This window comes from Oncorhynchus tshawytscha, linkage group LG16 (genome assembly GCF_018296145.1).
Source record: "Oncorhynchus tshawytscha isolate Ot180627B linkage group LG16, Otsh_v2.0, whole genome shotgun sequence".
NCBI lineage: Eukaryota > Metazoa > Chordata > Actinopteri > Salmoniformes > Salmonidae > Oncorhynchus > Oncorhynchus tshawytscha.
Window position 1 is genome coordinate 65,744,104 of NC_056444.1, and position 18,785 is coordinate 65,762,888.

General features: G+C 41.5%; 1 protein-coding gene across 2 annotated transcripts in view; it reads right to left on the bottom strand.

The window, feature by feature from the left end:
* The window catches only part of LOC112216124 (protein kinase C and casein kinase substrate in neurons protein 1), a 47,138-nt gene extending 32,051 nt beyond the window's left edge, over positions 1-15,087 (bottom strand). For both annotated transcript variants that reach the window (XM_024375854.2, XM_024375852.2), the window contains exons 1-2: positions 14,968-15,087; positions 3,211-3,281 (exon numbers count right to left, since the gene is read on the bottom strand). The gene's annotated coding sequence lies outside the window, so the exon portion shown is untranslated. The remainder of the gene's footprint in view (positions 1-3,210; positions 3,282-14,967) is intronic.
* Positions 15,088-18,785: the final 3,698 nt, after the last annotated feature.

The window sequence follows — 18,785 nt, forward strand, 5'->3', positions numbered from 1 at the left end:
TGGTAAACAGAGAAACCCATGGAGGGAAGGAAGAGAGTAGGGTGGAGAGCCGAGGAGGAGAAAGTGAGAGGAGGAGGAGGAAGACTGAGACATTTTAAAGGATTTTAAAGGAAGGGAAGAAAATTAGCTGCACCAAAGATGATCTCGCCTCTTCCTCTTTGGCTGCACTGTACAGAAAGCAGCAATGTCTGTCCGCTCCACCACTTCCTTCTAACTGGGAGAGAGATAGTGAATGTGGACAGGGCTCTCATGGCCCTTCACACCGGTCCAGGTTTTCACAGAGCCGGGGCTGAGATACAGAGACAGAAGGAGCAGGGAAAGGAGTGAAAGGAAGGAGGCGATAGTAAATCTGTTAGCGGAGCTCTTCAAACACCAGCCTTCTTCTTCCTTCTCTACGTTTAACTGCCTGTCGCTCCCCAGAATACTGATGGGGGCTCTTCAAAGGCACGGTAAATACTGCCAGAGTGTGTGTGTGTATATATATATATGTGTGTGTGATTCTTTTAACATGGCTGAATTAGGATTTTCATTCATTCTAAGTCAGACAGCTTCAATAGAGAATTTCTCCATTTTGTTCTCAGAGTTCCCACCTTCTCTCAAATGTTCCCCTGGCTTCAATAGGTCTTAATAACCTGAATACATGTCTGTAATAAGAGGATATAGAGAATAAAAATGTTTGTGGAATACATACATGATGGATGGTTAACAGCACTGAGGTGCAAATTGACGTTGTGATAACCAAGTAGAGACATTACATACCTTGACACACTCTCACAATAATCCCATGTTAATCTAGAATGATCACAGACACGGTGTGTCAACGGAGTCCCTGTCCATCTTCCAAAAACATCTGAGACCCTACCTATTCAAAGAGTATCTTAAATAAGACATCTCAGTCTTAGCCCCCCCTTCTTCTTTTCCTACTGGCACTGACTTTGCTGATTACTTCTTTATTGAGGAAAAATGTGCTTACTACGATTGTGATATGTGGTTGTCTCAACTAGCTATTAGATGAATGCACTAACTGTAACTTGCTCTGGATTAGTGTGTCTGCAAAACAAATAAATGTTAAAATAACTTGATGTAAATGGAGGGTAAAAATAAAACGACAGAAGCCCTATTTTCAATTAATTTTTTAATTTTTTAATTTAATTGATTTGACTTTTCTAATTAATTTGTTTTTTTTTCAGAAGGACTAATGATGACTGACATTAATCTACATGCTATATAACACCATGTCTACCTACTGACATTAATCTACATGCTATCTAACACCGTGTTTAAACTACTGACAATCTACATGCTATTTAAAACCATGTCTAAACTACTGACATTAATCTACATGCTAACTGCTGACATTAATCTACATGCTAACTACTGACATTAATCTACATGCTATCTAAAACCATGTCTAAACTACTGACATTAATCTACATGCTATCTAAAACCATGTCTAAACTACTGACAATAATCTACATGCTAACTGCTGACATTAATCTACATGCTAACTACTGACATTAATCTACATGCTATCTAAAAACCATGTCTAAACTACTGACATTAATCTACATGCTAACTACTGACATTAATCTACATGCTAACTACTGACATTAATCTACATGCTAACTACTGACATTAATCTACATGCTAACTACTGACATTAATCTACATGCTAACTACTGACATTAATCTACATGCTATCTAACACCGCGTCTAAACTACTGACATTAATCTACAGCTTAGCCTTTGTAACACCTATACATAACACCTACATAACTACCTTACTACAATGATTATGGTGTGTCAGAGAGAGTCTAGAAGTGTCAGAGAGAGTTTAGCAGATGCATACATACAGAGCAAAGTGTACAGGGTCTACTACGGGTTTGGTCGTATCACAACCTCAAGTCAATCAAGGCAGTATATGAGCAGCACCAAACAGACATGACCAACCATGCCTGACAGTTGAGATACAAAGACAGGAGCTCTGTCTAAATGTGCAGACCATAAGCATCTTATGCTTCTATTAATACACAACTCTTAAGTCCACAGAGAGATCAGTCACTTTAAGGTCTAAGGTCTTGGTTGATGAAGGTTAATCTGACTATCGCGTACAGTCAGTGTATGCATTATGACTACAAAAGAACAATGTGTAACCTGACTAACTATTTTCATTCTTGCAGTTTGTGCATTTGATGGATCGCACGCTATTGATTTACAGGACTTCATGCATGTACTGTACATGCACACACACAATTCCTGGAGTCCCTATTTTCCCATTTTTATTTTATTTTATTATATTTGAGTGGTTTGGAGTGTGCAGGTTAGGTCCCCTGTGTTTGTTCTAGGCTCCAGTTTGCTCCCATGCAGCTCCCTTCTATTCCCCAGCCCAGACAGCTGTGCTTCCCGGAGTAGAGTAGACCCACAGATCCGGGCCATGATGTGTTGATGATGAGCAGAGAATCCACTCTAACAACCCTGCATATTGCATATGCAAACAACATGTCTGTGCTAACCAAACACAGCCTCCTCTCATCACCTCCCGGGAGTGGGAAGGAAGGTGCTCTTTTACAGACCACAAAGAGGAAGTGATCAAACAAGAAACTCTGTAATTATTCCAGAATTATTGTTTGACAGTGTATGTGCTATTTTAGGAGATATGATGAAAGCGCTTGTGATTTTATCATTTACTTTGCCAGCAAAACTTCAAGGGGAAGTCAGCAGTAAAGGATTGAACTGCAATCCATAGACCAGGTGAGACCAAATTTGGAATGAAAGGTTAAATACTAGAGGACACCAAGAACAAGTCAGAGAAGGTCTAGGGTATGTGGACATAGGTAAGTATTTACTGTATGTCACAGGTTACATTGGATGGAATAGAATGGACAGGAAATAGAATGGATGTTTATCTGAGTGCAGTGCCCTTTTACAGGAAACCCCCAGTGACCCCGGGGCTGTAACGGAATGACATCCTCATGAAATATTAGTGGGGTTGCTGATGTGCTTTTTATTAGCCCAATGGGAGTGCTTACTTAGTTAAAGATTCATGATCCAAACGGACATTAGAACAATGCCTCAGAGACTAAACTACAGCCAACAACATGTGGTTCCTCTGAGAAGCCTGATGACCATTGCAGTGCTATCCCATGTAAACAGACAATCATAGTAAATCCTACAGAGAATTAGACAAAGAGGACAAGGTTGAAGACTCACCTTCACCGCCGGATGAGAAATCAGGTTTCCATAAACCCTGGAGAGAGCTGCTGTCCTTTACAGGAGGTCACCTACACAGAGAGACAGACAGAGAGACAGGTTCAGGGATACGTGTCGCGGATGCCCTCTATTTTCTGCAGTCTTATTTGAATAAAACTGATCTGACCATGATTCAGCATGTGGAAGATAAGATGGCAGTGTGTCTCCTTGGCCAAACATATGACCACCAGACACAGCACAGAAGATGGGACGGACAGTCTATGGATCTGAGCCAACAACCAGCTCTTATAATTCACCAACACAAGAATTGTTAGTAACCATGATATTTTCTTCACTCTCCTACACTCACACTCTTTCCATGCATGTTAGCAAAACTGTAGAAATGCATTTAGCTGTTTTTGTTAAAGTCATATTCAGCTCCCTGGAGTAAATTCTAATTGTTCCTGAAACAGAGAGGCAAAGTTTTCAAAGTGCCACTTTGAAGCCGATAACAGTCATTTTGGTAGCTACAACAGTAAACCCATACCCTCCAATTGCTCCTCCTTGACTGTGGAGCCATGAGTTACAAATCCTTTAAAAGGGTAACACAGCCCATTATATCTCCATTGTGCCCTCCATGTTCCTCTCTAATGTGTGACTGCATGTCTAGTCTGCTTACTTACATTTTGGAGGACACAGTCTCTGTGTTTGACTCTGTGGCAGGCCAGGAACCTTCTGGGACAAGGAATTATGAGACTATAAAAATATGCAGTGCCTCTGATATCATACCACTCCATATGCATCCCACACAGACCTAGTGAGAGGGAACCGACTGTAGCCAGGATTCTCAGCAGCACAGTTGATCAAACATTTAAAGAGACACTGCCTCTGATATACAATGTCAGTGTGAGCATCACTATGAAAACCCCACATTCACACACATATAGGCTGCTCATGCCTCTCACTCTGAACTGAGGACACACAAAGGCAACATTACATTATGGGAACATATCTGGAACATTTGAAGTGAAGCTAATGCACACATATGCAAACAGATACACCTCAAATGCTGACCAGTTCAAATGGTGAGGCCTACGTTAATGAGGAATACAACCCCTAGTGTTCAGAATGACACACCTGAAACCCAACCCTTCAGTGGGTAACCAACCCTGGGTGGTTACAGTATTACCACCATAAACAAATGTGTTTATATACATCCTTGATTACCACCCATCCAAAATGAAATAAAATAAACAAACCAAAGCTAGGAGAAAATGCTGATCATTGAACGTGACAGACAGGCCATATAGGTGAGACAAACAGGCCATGTAGGTCGCCATTATGGGAAGCCACTTGTATGACACACTGAGTCAGTCCATCCCTTGAGGCTGGGGCTGAAGCTGGGTCATCCAGTCCATCCCTGCAGGCTGGGGCTGAAGCTGGGTCATCCAGTCCATCCCTGCAGGCTGGGGCTGAAGCTGAGTCATCCAGTCCATCCCTGCAGGCGGGGGCTGAAGCTGAGTCAGTCCATCCCTGCAGGTGGGGGCTGAAGCTGAGTCAGTCCATCCCTGCAGGCTGGGGCTGAAGCTGGTTCAGTCCATCCCTGCAGGCTGGGGCTGAGTCATCCAGTCCATCCCTGCAGGCGAGGGCTGAAGCTGAGTCAGTCCAGTCCATCCCTGCAGGCTGGGGCTGAAGCTGAGTCATCCAGTCCATCCCTACAGGCTGGGGCTGAAGCTGAATCATTGTCATATTTTTCACAATGGCCAACGATCATGTTAAGATAAAATGTCAGAGGTTGGAAGATAAAGCATTTTGTCTTAAGCACAGACAAGAGAATAATGATTATTAGCTGTTCCTCAGCTACCTATTGGTAAAGGCTTCATCCCAGCCAATAAAGGGAGATATCACATTATTACTTCCTTCCTGTTCTTCCCGCAGCCTGGAGAGATAAGACAGCCGGGCTATCCTTCAGACTCACCGTTCTCACATTCCCTCCTTTCCCTCTTCCACTTTCACAGGTTGTCAGACACCACTGCCTGCTCTGAGAACAGGACTCCATACAGTCACAGCAACAACAAATGACTATCACCTCCCACTAACAGATTGGCTCTCACGGTGGGACCCCTTGGACCCGCACCATCCAAGAGCTTCTCTCTTGGTAACACTATCACATAGGTCATGTCCACACACATTATATTACGCACAAAACATTAAGAACACCTACTCTTTCATGACATAGACAGCCCAGGTGAGCCCAGGTGAAAGCTATGATCTATGGGTCTACAGTCAATCACAGACTACAGGAAGAAACCCAGCCCAGTCACGGACCAGGATGTCTTGCTCCCAGGCAGACTAAATAACTTTTTTGCCCGCTTTGAGGACAATACAGTGCCACTGACACGGCCTGCAACGAAAACATGCGGTCTCTCCTTCACTGCAGCCGAAGTGAGTAAGACATTTAAACGTGTTAACCCTCGCAAGGCTGCAGGCCCAGACGGCATCCCCAGCCGCGCCCTCAGAGCATGCGCAGACCAGCTGGCCGGTGTGTTTACGGACATATTCAACCAATCCCTATACCAGTCTGCTGTTCCCACATGCTTCAAGAGGGCCACCATTGTTCCTGTTCCCAAGAAAGCTAAGGTAACTGAGCTAAACGACTACCGCCCGTAGCACTCACATCCGTCATCATGAAGTGATTTGAGAGACTAGTCAAGGACCATATCACCTCCACCCTACCTGACACCCTTGACCCACTCCAATTTTCTTACCGCCCAAATAGGTCCACAGACGATGCAATCTCAACCACACTGCACACTGCCCTAACCCATCTGGACAAGAGGAATACCTATGTGAGAATGCTGTTCATCGACTACAGCTCGGCATTCAACACCATAGTTCCCTCCAAGCTCGTCATCAAGCTCGAGACCCTGGGTCTCGACCCCGCCCTGTGCAACTGGGTACTGGACTTCCTGACGGGCCGCCCCCAGGTGGTGAGGGTAGGCAACAACATCTCCTCCCCGCTGATCCTCAACACTGGGGCCCCACAAGGGTGCGTTCTGAGCCCTCTCCTGTACTCCCTGTTCACCCATGACTGCGTGGCCACGCACACCTCCAACTCAATCATCAAGTTTGCGGACGACACAACAGTGGTAGGCTTGATTACCAACAACGACGAGACGGCCTACAGGGAGGAGGTGAGGGCCCTCGGAGTGTGGTGTCAGGAATATAACCTCACACTCAACGTCAACAAAACTAAGGAGATGATTGTGGACTTCAGGAAACAGCAGAGGGAACACCCCCCCATCCACATCGATGGAACAGTAGTGGAGAGGGTAGCAAGTTTTAAGTTCCTCGGCATACACATCACAGACAAACTGAATTGGTCCACTCACACAGACAGCATCGTGAGGAAGGCGCAGCAGCGCCTCTTCAACCTCAGGAGGCTGAAGAAATTCGGCTTGTCACCAAAAGCACTCACAAACTTCTACAGATGCACAATCGAGAGCATCCTGGCGGGCTGTATCACCGCCTGGTATGGCAACTGCACCGCCCTCAACCGTAAGGCTCTCCAGAGGGTAGTGAGGTCTGCACAACGCATCACCGGGGGCAAACTACCTGCCCTCCAGGACACCTACACCACCCGATGCTACAGGAAGGCCATAAAGATCATCAAGGACATCAACCACCCGAGCCACTGCCTGTTCACCCCGCTGTCATCCAGAAGGCGAGGTCAGTACAGGTGCATCAAAGCTGGGACCGAGAGACTGAAAAACAGCTTCTATCTCAAGGCCATCAGACTGTTAAACAGCCACCACTAACATTGAGTGGCTACTGCCAACACACTGTCAATGACACTGACTCTACTCCAGCCACTTTAATCATGGGAATTGATGGGAAATGATGTAAATATATCACTAGCCACTTTAAACAATGCTACCTTATATAATGTTACTTACCCTACATTATTCATCTCATATGCATACGTAGATACTGTACTCTATATCATCGACTGCATCCTTATGTAATACATGTATCACTAGCCACTTTAACTATGCCACTTCGTTTACATACTCATCTCATATGTATATACTGTACTCGATATCATCTACTGTATCTTGCCTATGCTGCTCTGTACCATCACTCATTCATATATCCTTATGTACATATTCTTTATCCCCTTACACTGTGTATAAGACAGTAGTTTTTTTTTGGAATTGTTAGTTAGATTACTTGTTCGTTATTACTGCATTGTCGGAACTAGAAGCACAAGCATTTCGCTACACTCGCATTAACATCTGCTAACCATGTGTATGTGACAAATAAAATTTGATTTGATTTGATTTGATTTGATCCCTTATTGATGTCACTTGGTAAATCCAGTTCAATCAATGTAGATGAATGGGAGGAGACAGGTTGAAGAAGGATTTTTAAGCTTTGAGACAATTGAGACAAGGATTGTGTATGTGTGCCATTCAGAGGGTGAATAGGCAAGACAAAAGATTTAAGTTCCTTTGAATGGGGTATTGTAGTAGGTGCCAGGTACACCAGTTTGTCTCAAGAATGGCAATACTGCTGGGTTTTTCCATGCTCAAAAGTTTCTTGTGTGTACCACCATCCAAAGGACATCCAGCCAACTTGACACAACTGTGGGATGCATTGGAGTGAACCTGGGCCATCATCCCTGTGGAACGCTTTCAACACCTTGGAGTCTGTTCTCCAACACATTGAGGCTATTCTGAGGGCAAAAGGGGGGTGGGGGTGTTCCTAATGTTAGGTATACACAGTTTGTATGCGACAAATATGAGAGCTGTAACAAGATAGACACTCAATAACAGCATGCCTGTCCTGTGAAAGGTCACCACTACCGTGGCTTTTAAAATCAAATCAAATAAAAATGTAACCTTTATTTAACTAGGCAAGTCAGTTAAGAACAAATACTTATTTATAATGACGGCCTACGGGGGAACAGTGGGTTAACTGCCTTGTTCAGGGGCAGAATGACAGATTTTTACCTTGTCATCTTGGGGATTCAATCCAGCAACCTTTCAGTTACTGGCCCCACACTCAAACCACTAGGCTACCTGTCGCCCCGGGTTTGAAGCTGCAACATGTAACTTTTTGGATGACCGGACCAAATTCACAAAGAAATGTGAGTTCTCATTTGAAAGCAAGTCTAAGAAGTGGTAGATCTGTTCGATGTGCACTATGATTCCAGTTCTTAAGTTTAGTTTTTGTGTCTTTTACTTTCGGTTTTGTACACCAGCTTCAAACAGATGAAAATATCAAGTATACATATACTCCCTCTCCGGCCTCTAGGTCATCAGGCTGCTGATTATCCCGCACACCTGTCACTGTCGTCTCGAGCACCTGCACCTCATGACAATCACCTGGACTCCATCACCTCCTTGATTTTCTTCCCTGTATCTGTCACTCCCCTTGGTTCTTTCCTCAGGTGTTATTGACTCTGTTTTCATGTCGGTGCGTTGCTTGTGTCTCTCCCTGAACTTGCTTCCCGACTCTTAGCGCACTCGTTACAGGTACAATGATTCTCTACACTAGCTTGTTTTTTTTAATTTTTTTTACATAAACTGAAATTAGGCAAACTATTAGAATTTTAGCAACCAGGAAATGGTAGAGTGATTTCTGCATATTGCACCTTTAATAATAAGGCCTCTCGCTCCAGAGGAGCAGGAGCTCTCTCTCTCCCTCTTGTATTTCAACTAATGAGATCTGAAGTGAACATCAACTGATCAAACCAAAAGTTGTTACCTTGGCAACAGATTTCCTAATCTGAGTAAAAGACAAACAAGTGTATTTGATAAGTAAATCTACATTGGAAGATTTTGCATTTGAAAATAAAAATAGTTAATAACATCATAATAGTTAATAGTGCAATTTCTTGTTCCACTTTTGGAACTTTAATTTTGGATTACTAGAGAGACAAGGGTGCCTGTGAGTCATGGCAAATGTGAAGGCAAATATAATGTCAGTGTACCGGGCTTCCCACAGAAAGTGAATGTGTTGTGTTTTATGAATCACTGGATAATTTGACTGAGACATGAGTAAGGCTTCCTAACATTTGGTTGGAAAAGTCAATATGGCTGAATCAGGTTAGTAGTAGTTTTCAGAGGAGCCATTCGCCATCCAAGCTCCCAGCTTCCTAGATAGGCCAACTCGAATGGAGGCTGCTGAGGGTAGGATGACTCATAATAATGGATGGAAGCCATGTGTTTGGTGTATTTGATACTATTCCAATTATCCCACTCCAGTCATTACCACGAGCCCGTTCTCCCAAATGAAGGTGCCACCAACCTCCTGTGACCTACTCCCCATTATCTTGCTAGGGATTTCCTCGGAGCAGAACCTATGAGAGAAAACGGTCGCTGTTTAGGTGCGGAATCTGTCTGAATGGTCGCTGTCCATTCTAATGTCACTGAAACGCTGATAATACTGTTTTGTTTTATAAACAAAAATGTATCCACTCACTATAAGAGCATCTGCTAAAATACTCAAATTTCAATGTAAAAAAATAATATTAATAATACTGTTTGTTAAAGCACCACCGGCCCTTTGCTCTTAATCGTGATATAGTCACCGCAACAACCTCTTCATGAAAACAAGGTTCAATCTTTGAGGATCATCCAATGTTTTATATTAATGGAGGCTGGTCATCTGTTATTCTGTAGGCAAACAAACCCAACATTGTGTTTATATTTGTCCTGTTTCACACTTGTACAACCATGTAACCTATACAAGTGTGTTGTGTGAAAAGTGCATATCCCATGTCGGATCCCATGTCGGCTTAGGGATTTGAACTAGCAACCTTGGAGTTACTAGCCCAAAGATCTTACCACTAGGCTACCTGCTGGGTGTTAGATAACATTGTTGCCAAAATGTTGCACTGACCATACAAAGTTGTTGTCGTTTACAGCCAATTTGCAAATCTGATATCAAATTTCAAATGACACATCTCAGAAATACAATGTGATGTAATCTTCCATGTTTCCACAAAGCTATATTTGTTCATCCTCAGTTTTGTTTCAACACATAAAAAACAGATAAACACTGAAGAGGAGGAGGGGGATTAAAAACTACATAGAGTGCCCTATTCTATTATGGTTAGCTTCCTCTGTTGTGATTAAGCTTGCTATCTATTCCCACTGCTTTCCTTCTGACAGACCGGTCACTAGCTGCAGAATTAAAGAGCATTCCATTACTCTCTGGATCAGTGGCATTCAAAGTCAGGGTCAGGGGGGACCTGCAGTGGGGTCGCCAAAATGTACACAAAATCATGTCATTTTTTTAGGAACAAAATGTGTGTATTGGACAATATACAAAAGTTTTTGAGAAAGATGTAAATGTAGTTATTGGTTTCGTTTCATTTTGATAAGAGATATAAATGCAATGAATTGAAGGTTATTTGTTGATGTAAAAAGTTTTTTTAAATGTATTTACCGATTGTGTCATTAGATTTGTGGTGGGGTCGCAAGTATTTTTTTAGGGGAAAAATTGTGTCCCCAAAAGTTATGGTAAAAAGAATTGGGTCCTTGCTGAAAAAGCTTGAATACCACTGCTCTGGATGATAACTACAGTGACAGAGCCGTTTGGATGCATGAGCACAAATCATAATCGAATGCTAAAATACAAACTTTCAGGCTCTAAGCAGCAGCAGTTTCCACAACCACACTGAGAAGCAAGAAAAGTGAAGCATGTTATTATACCTACCTACACAGTGCTTGACTTGGACTGAAATAAGTGCCGATACTCATTTTCGGTGCCGGTACTGTTTATATTTAGGTGCAGGAGCTCCACAATACTTTTGAGATAATTTTCTACAAGAGGAACAGGAGCTCAAGCAGTAGAACATTTGAGATGCCGGTACTCAGCTCCGGTGAACTCTTGTCTAAGTCAAGCACTGGACATACAAAACAACCCACAAATGTGATTGTGGATAAAACTCACATACATACAGTACCAGTCAAAAGTTTGGACACACCTACTCATTCAAGGGTTTTTCTTTATTTAAAAAAAAAACTATTTTCTACATTGTAGAATAATAGTGAAGACAGCAAAACTATTAAATAACATATATGGAATCATGTAGTAACCAAAAAAGTGTTAAACAAATCAAAATATATTTTATATTTTAGATTCTTCAAAGTAGCCACCCTTTGCCTTGATGACAGCTTTGCACACTCTTGGCATTCTCTCAACCAGCTTCATGAGGAATGCTTTTCCAACAGTCTTGAAGGAGTTCCCACATATGCTAAGCCCTTGTTGGCTGCTTTTCCTTCACTCTGGAGGCCAGGTCATCTGATGCAGCACTCCATCACTCTCCTTCTTGATCAAATAGCCCTTACACAGCCTGGAGGTGTGTTTTGGGTCATTGTCCAGTTGAAAAACAAATGATAGTCCCACTAAGCGCAAATCAGATGGGATGGTGTATCGCTGCAGAATGCTGTGGTAGCCATGCTGGTTAAGTGTGCCTTGAATTTTAAATAAAACACAGACAGTGTCACCAGCAAAGCACCCCCACACCATCACACCTCCTCCATGCTTCACGGTGGAAACCACACATGCAGAGATCATCCGTTCACATACTCTGCTTCTCACAAAGACAAGGGCGGTTGGAACCAAAATTTGGACTCATCAGACCAGATAACAGATTTCCACCGGTCTATTGTCCATTGCTCGTGTTTCTTGGCCCAAGCAAGTCTTTTCTTCTTATTGGTGTCCTTTACTAGTGGTTTCTTTGCAGCAATTGGAACATGAAGGCCATGAAGGCCACACAGTCTCCTCTGAACATTTGATGTTGAGATGTGTCTGTTACTTGAACTCTGTGAAGCATTTCTTTGGGCTACAATCTAAGGTGCAGTTAACTCTAATGAACTTATCCTCTGTAGCAGAGGTAACTCTGGATCTTCCTTTCCTGTGGTGGTCCTCATGAGAGCCAGTTTCATCATAGCGCTTGATTGTTTTTGCGACTGCACTTGAAGAAACTTTCAAAGTTCTTGAATTGTTCCGCATTGACTGAATTTAATGTCTTAAAGTAATGATGGACTGTCGTTTCTCTTTGCTTATTTGAGCTGTTCTTGCCATAATAAAGACTTGTTTTTTTACCAAATAGGTCTACCTTCTGTATACCACCCCTACCTTGTCACAACACAACTGATTGGCTCAAACGCATTAAGGAAATAAATTCCACAAATACAATTTTAACAAGGCACACCTGTTAATTGAAATGCATTCCAGGTGACTACGTCATGAACCTGGTTGAGAGAATTCCAAGAGTGTGCAAAGCTGTCATCAAGGCAAAGGGTGGCTTCTTTGAAGAATCTCAAATATTAAATAATGTAGGCTATTGAAGATAATAGTGTAAGCTAGGGAAAACAGACAAAGGTTAGAAGGGCCTACCGGGATGCAATAACCATGTGAATTGTGCAGATATTATAATTCTAACTAATTGCCCAGAAATCAATGGCAGTTGTGTTTGCCTCTGACAAGCTTTGTGTTGAGGGCCGGTGCCCCACTTTTATTAACGCCTTCTTCCATCACAACAGAGATGCATAGACATATTTTCCAGATGAATCATATTGCATGATGGGCACTGGGCACACATGGCACTTGTAGCAGTTTGCTTTTGAATCATGTCACTATGGAGGCTTCCCTGTCTGCTTCCATTTTAGGAAGTTATAGGAACTGAGCATGTCACCCACAGACATGTAATTTTGGTTAACCAAGAACTAAAGTATCACGTAATTGGTCATATGTAGTCTGCCCACAAGAGATTAACAGACATGACACAGAGAATCTCAACTAATCCAAGATCAGTGACAAACTGACATTGTCTGTGAGAACAAACAAATGGGTGAAGGCAGGACACAGTTTATGTCAAGAGACTTGGATGCAGTGCATGACCTCTTTGAATGTTGGTGCCAACTTTACACTAGCTTTCCCTCCAAGAGATTGTGTGGGCACTTGGAACACTGCAAGTGTGTTTTTGCAATGCATAATGAATAAAGAAAATATTCCAGATTAATCCAAGCATGGACTCAGTTTCAATCAACAAGAGAGATTCATTTTAGTAAACTGATATTGAATGGTTCCTGTTGAAAGACTCCACTCCAAGGTATAGGAGAGTGCATTGAGTCAGCTAATTAAAAGAAAACCCGCTACAACTGCTTATGGCGCACTACAATTGGATTATTCCCCTCACTGCATTATGTCCATCCTCTCCCTCCTCTGCAGCCACATCTCGTTCACTCAGGGGCACTGGCACCTTTGCTGACAGGCTTACAGACAGTGCGGTCCACCAGAGCTCAATTTCAGCACCATGGACAGCTCCCAAGAGACAACGGACAGAACAGATGGCGGTAATAGGCTACCTTCCCTTCCTCAGCATCAATAAACTATGCTGAGGCAGTCAATCCCCTCATGGACAGTGTTGACACCCTGATGAGCGAGGCATAAACAACCCGTTTCTCTAAAGGGCCTAACATCCCCTTATTCAACACCTTAACACACAGCCTACAACTGGGAACTGGCTACCTCCTACAGCCATCACTAGTGGTGCAGAAGAATCACTAATGATATAAACATCTCCAAACTGCATAAATGTTTAGGTATGTGCATTCTACTAGACTATCTTCTGTTTTGACTGTGCTGAGATATATTTCCTTAAGACACACGATAGGAAATACAATTCCATCAATGGCAATAATGTTATTGATACGTGAGGCGAGCAGCAGTGCTTCCACCGAGAAAAACAATGACGATAGAGTAACGATGGCACTGTGTTATGACAGGCTATTACATAACAGCAGACCGGAATGCCCTCATTAGTATTCAATACCCTATTCATACCCTATTCTGCATTACGATTTTCTGGCATTACATATTACAAATGTTGCACCTGATAGCCTACTAAACAATAAATATAGACTACTATTCATCGTTGGTCGACTGCTTTATTAAATAGTTTCCAGAAGCATCGTTGCGACCTTGCTTATTCGTCCAGGCTACCTCAATTGTCTAGTTCCTATCACTGTTCGTGCTAGGAGGGGGCATAAACGTCAATCTCACAACCTTGGTCAGTCTGTTTTCTTAAGGGCGTGTGGTGATAGCATCTGCGGCCGATAGCCTGTAGTCTTTTATCCTAAAGTCATTATATTCGATCTCTATTCATACACAGGTTAGGTTACATTGTTACAATTACCCCCAGAAAACGCTTAGCCATGCTTCAATTTCTCAAGGAAAACATGAGCCTATATAGCCCATATAAGGTCAAAACTCAGGAATAACCAGGCAATATAACTTAATAGTGACAGTATGTGATCAGAGGAAAACATCTGCTTGGTGGAAAACATCATCTCTCGTAGAATCTCATGAAATAAAAAATTGAAATAAAAAAAACATTCACGTAGCCTAAAGCAATAAGACAATTGCCAAATATGTTACAATTTAGCACAACCACATTTTTGAAATGACATGTGAAACATAAAACAGTCTACAACATACAAAATAACAACATACCTGGCATAAAATAGGCTATATCAAGGTCTTGACAACAATACATTAGAGTATTCATTTCATATTTATGAAGAATACGTCGTTTAGAGATCGAAAACACACTGGATTGCAATCTGACGTGGTCGAGAAAAATGTATGGGAAGGAACCATGCGAGAGATTCCTTCATCCCTGTGTTGCCCTAGCGTTATATAACCATGGACAGACACTATGTAACGCCAACAATGGACAAACATGCACGGCTGACTTACCAGGGTGTAGGCTAAGCGTGTTATCCAAATATATTCTAAATGTTTATCAGCTCTCTTTTTGGAATGACAGAAGGTGACCCTGCTTCTTCTGCAAGAGGCTCTGCATCTGCGAGATCACGATGCACGCAGCAAGGGGGAGCTGCAAAGCACTCGCGCACATTGGGGGATGGTCCAACAAAAAGCTATCGCGTGTATTTTTAAACGCTTCAATATTGTCCACAATCAGAGTTTTGTCATTAACATAATACGATGGATTGGAAACATTTTGGTCTGGTCATACAGTAATTTCGATATAGTCACATTGTAGGCTATGGTGTGATATGATTAGCGAATGCTGAGGCTGTAGCCCACTATGGTTCATGGGCCATTGCTATGGGCCCACTCCTATAATTAAAAGTGCAATCAAGATGTCCTGCTACATATTGGTAATTGCAAATGTTTTGAATACCCCTTGAATATGACATAAATGTCTCAATGGGCGTAGTACAACTCATACAAGGCTATTTCGCCTAATTTGACATACACAAGGTAAATACTATTCATGTGTAATTACATGATTCTGACACTTAGTATATCTGGAAAGAAGACATCTGGGAGCTTGGGAGGAAATGATCAGAAGATAGATAGCAGTTACATAGTTCAGAATACATAAGATCAAGCACACATAAAATATATTTTTTCAGTTTTTTATTTTTAAAGTCATCTTTCATTGACAAGCTATAAGTGAATTATTGATGCCCAGAGCTGGAAACACATCAGATGGCTTCCACAACATGTGAACAATATCAGAAAAAAAGGGGATTGATAGACCTAACAACTATAAATGGACAGATGATTTAGTAAGTGGTTTCAGGTGTGGTCATGAGTTGTTTCTAAGCTAGGTAGCAATAGTTCGCATTACATATAAGTTATAGGGCTTGCTTTGTCCCACCCAGGTCAACTGCATATCCCTGGAAAACTTATCTCATTGTCTACAAGACTGTCAAGGTGCCATAGTAGCCAACCCCCTGTGTAATAGATGCCTACAGCGCTTAAGCGGGCAACATCAAATATATAGTCACTCATTGGACATTCGATGTTGCTATTAAGTCATACATCATCAGATAACATTGGCAATAGGCTAGATTTGTTCCTACCAACCAAAGGATTAATTTGAAGTAGCTATAGCTCAAACACAGACCAAAACGAAGCTTACATTGTAAGATGTGCGCTGTTTGGTGAAAACAATGTGTAAAATAAAAATTTTAACTCTTGGGGCTGGTGATCAATAATGTTAGGTCACAGGCAGACAAATAACATATAATCATGATCTGTGGAGTCCCGGCTTTCGGTGTGTATCAACGTATTCCGTGTTAAATTTGTTTATGCTTCACAACCTTAAACGGAATGTAGGTAGCAGTCATCTAGAAAGGAGGTAATCTGCTCTGCCTGCCCTTATTCATTCGTAAGCCCATATATGGTAGTAAGTCATACAAAAGATATTAAGACACCAATCAATAGCCAAGATACTCAGCTTTCCGCATACACCCTGCTTTGCAGATAGGGGCTACCATTCTCATACCAGACTGAATTGAATAAAACAAATCTAATAGGGTCCAAAAATATGGGGACTTTACATTTAAGAGGTTAAAAGTGCAATCAAGATTTCCTGCTACATATTGGTAATTGCAAATGTTTTGAATACTCCTTGAAAATGACCTAAATGTCTCAATGGGCATAGCATACTAGTACTAGGCTATATTTGTAAGTGTAACCAACAGGTTTATGGGTTTACATCATACATAACACAACATAACAGATAAACTACACTGTGTGTTGCTCTCTGACAGTTAAAGTGCCATCAGGAAGTATTCACACCCCTTGAGTTTTTCCACATGTTGTCATGTTACAGCCTGAATTTAACATTGATTAAATTGAGATTTTTTTTGTCACTGGCCTACAAATAATATCCCATAATGTCAAAGTGGAATTATGTTTTTAGAAATGTTTCCAAATTAATTAAAAGGGACAAGCTGAAATGTCTTGAGTCAATAACTATTCAACCCCTTTATTATGACAAGCCTAAATAAGTTCAAGAGTAAACATGTGCTTCACAAGTCACATAATAACTTGCATGGAATAACTCTGTGTGCAATAATAGTGTTTAACATGATTTTGGAATGATTACCTCATCTCTGTACCCCACACATACAGTTGAGCAGTGAAACAAATATTCAATCACAAAGACCTGGGAGGTTTTCAAATGCCTCACAAAGGGCACCTATTGGTAGATGGGTAAAAATAAGGCAAACATTGAATATCCCTTTGATCATAGTGAATTTAATAAATACACTTTGGATGGTGTATCAATACATGCAGTCACTACAAAGATATAGGCGTCCTTCCTAACTCAGTTGCAGGAGAGGAAGGATTTCACCATGAGGCCAATGGTGACTTTAAAACAGTTACAGAGTTTAATGGCTGTGATAGGAGAAAACTGAAGATGGGGTCAACAACACTGTAGTTACTCCACAACACTAAGTTAATTGACAGAGTAAAAAGAAGGAAGCCTCTACAGAATACAAATATTCCAAAACATGAATCCTGTTTGCAACAAGGCACTAAGTCAAACTGCCAAAATGTTTGCAAAGTAATTAACTTTATGTCCTGAAAGCAAAGTGTTATCTTTGGGCCAAATCAAACACAACACATCACTAAGTACCACTCTTCATATTTTAAAGCAGGGTGTTGGCTGCATCATGTTATGGGTATGCTTGTCATCAGAAAGGACTAAGGAGTTTTTATGATAAAAAGAAACGGAATAGAGCTAAGCAGAGGCAAAATCCTTGAGGAAAACCTGGTTCAGTCTGCTTTCCAACAGACACTGGGAGACAAACTTACCTTTCAGCAAGACAATAACCTAAAACACAAGGCTAAATATACACTGGAATTGCTTACCAAGACGACATTGAATGTTCGAGTGGCCAAGTTAGAGTTTTGACTAAATCGGCTTGAAAATATATGGCAAGACTTGAAAATGGCTGTTTAGCCATGATCAACAACCAACTTGACAGAGCTTGAAGAATTTAAAAAATAATAATAATGTGTGAGGAAATTAAAGCTCTTTGAGACTCACAGCTGTATTTGCTGCCAAAGGGGGTTCTAACATGTATTCACTCATGGGGTTAAATACTTATCTAATCAAGACATTGTGTTTTATTTTTCATACTTTTTTGTACAAATCTCAGAATGTCTTCTACTGACATTACAGAGTATTTTGTGTAGCTCATTGTAAAAAAAATTACAATGAAATCCATTTTAATCCCACTATGTGACACAACAAAATGTGGAAAAAGCCAAGGGGTGTGAATACTTTCTGAAGGCACTAAAGGCTGGGGTGATGGGCCATCTTCTTTAGCCTATCAATGCCTTGGCAAAAGCTGATCAGGCTGGTATTCCGGTTGTCCACTCACAATATTTGCTAGTATCATAAAGTACATTACATAATGAATTTCCTATGAAATGTAGCCTAATCATGAGTGCTGCTGATGTGACGTCACCACAGCACTCAGTATCCCTTGCTCCCTCCCTCCCTCCCCTGTACCTGGCTGAAAAATAAATGTAAAATATAGACAACCATAACACTCAAACAAAATGCCATAGGCATACTTGCACAAAAACATATTAATATTGAATTATGAATTGACAGTTCGATAATCAGGGATGTTTTAATTTATCATGGCTGTACTGCATAAAATCACATCAATACGCATGCGTCGGTCTCTCGGCTCCGGTCTCAAAACACGCATTCAAGGTATAAAAACAGCTTACTTTAATCA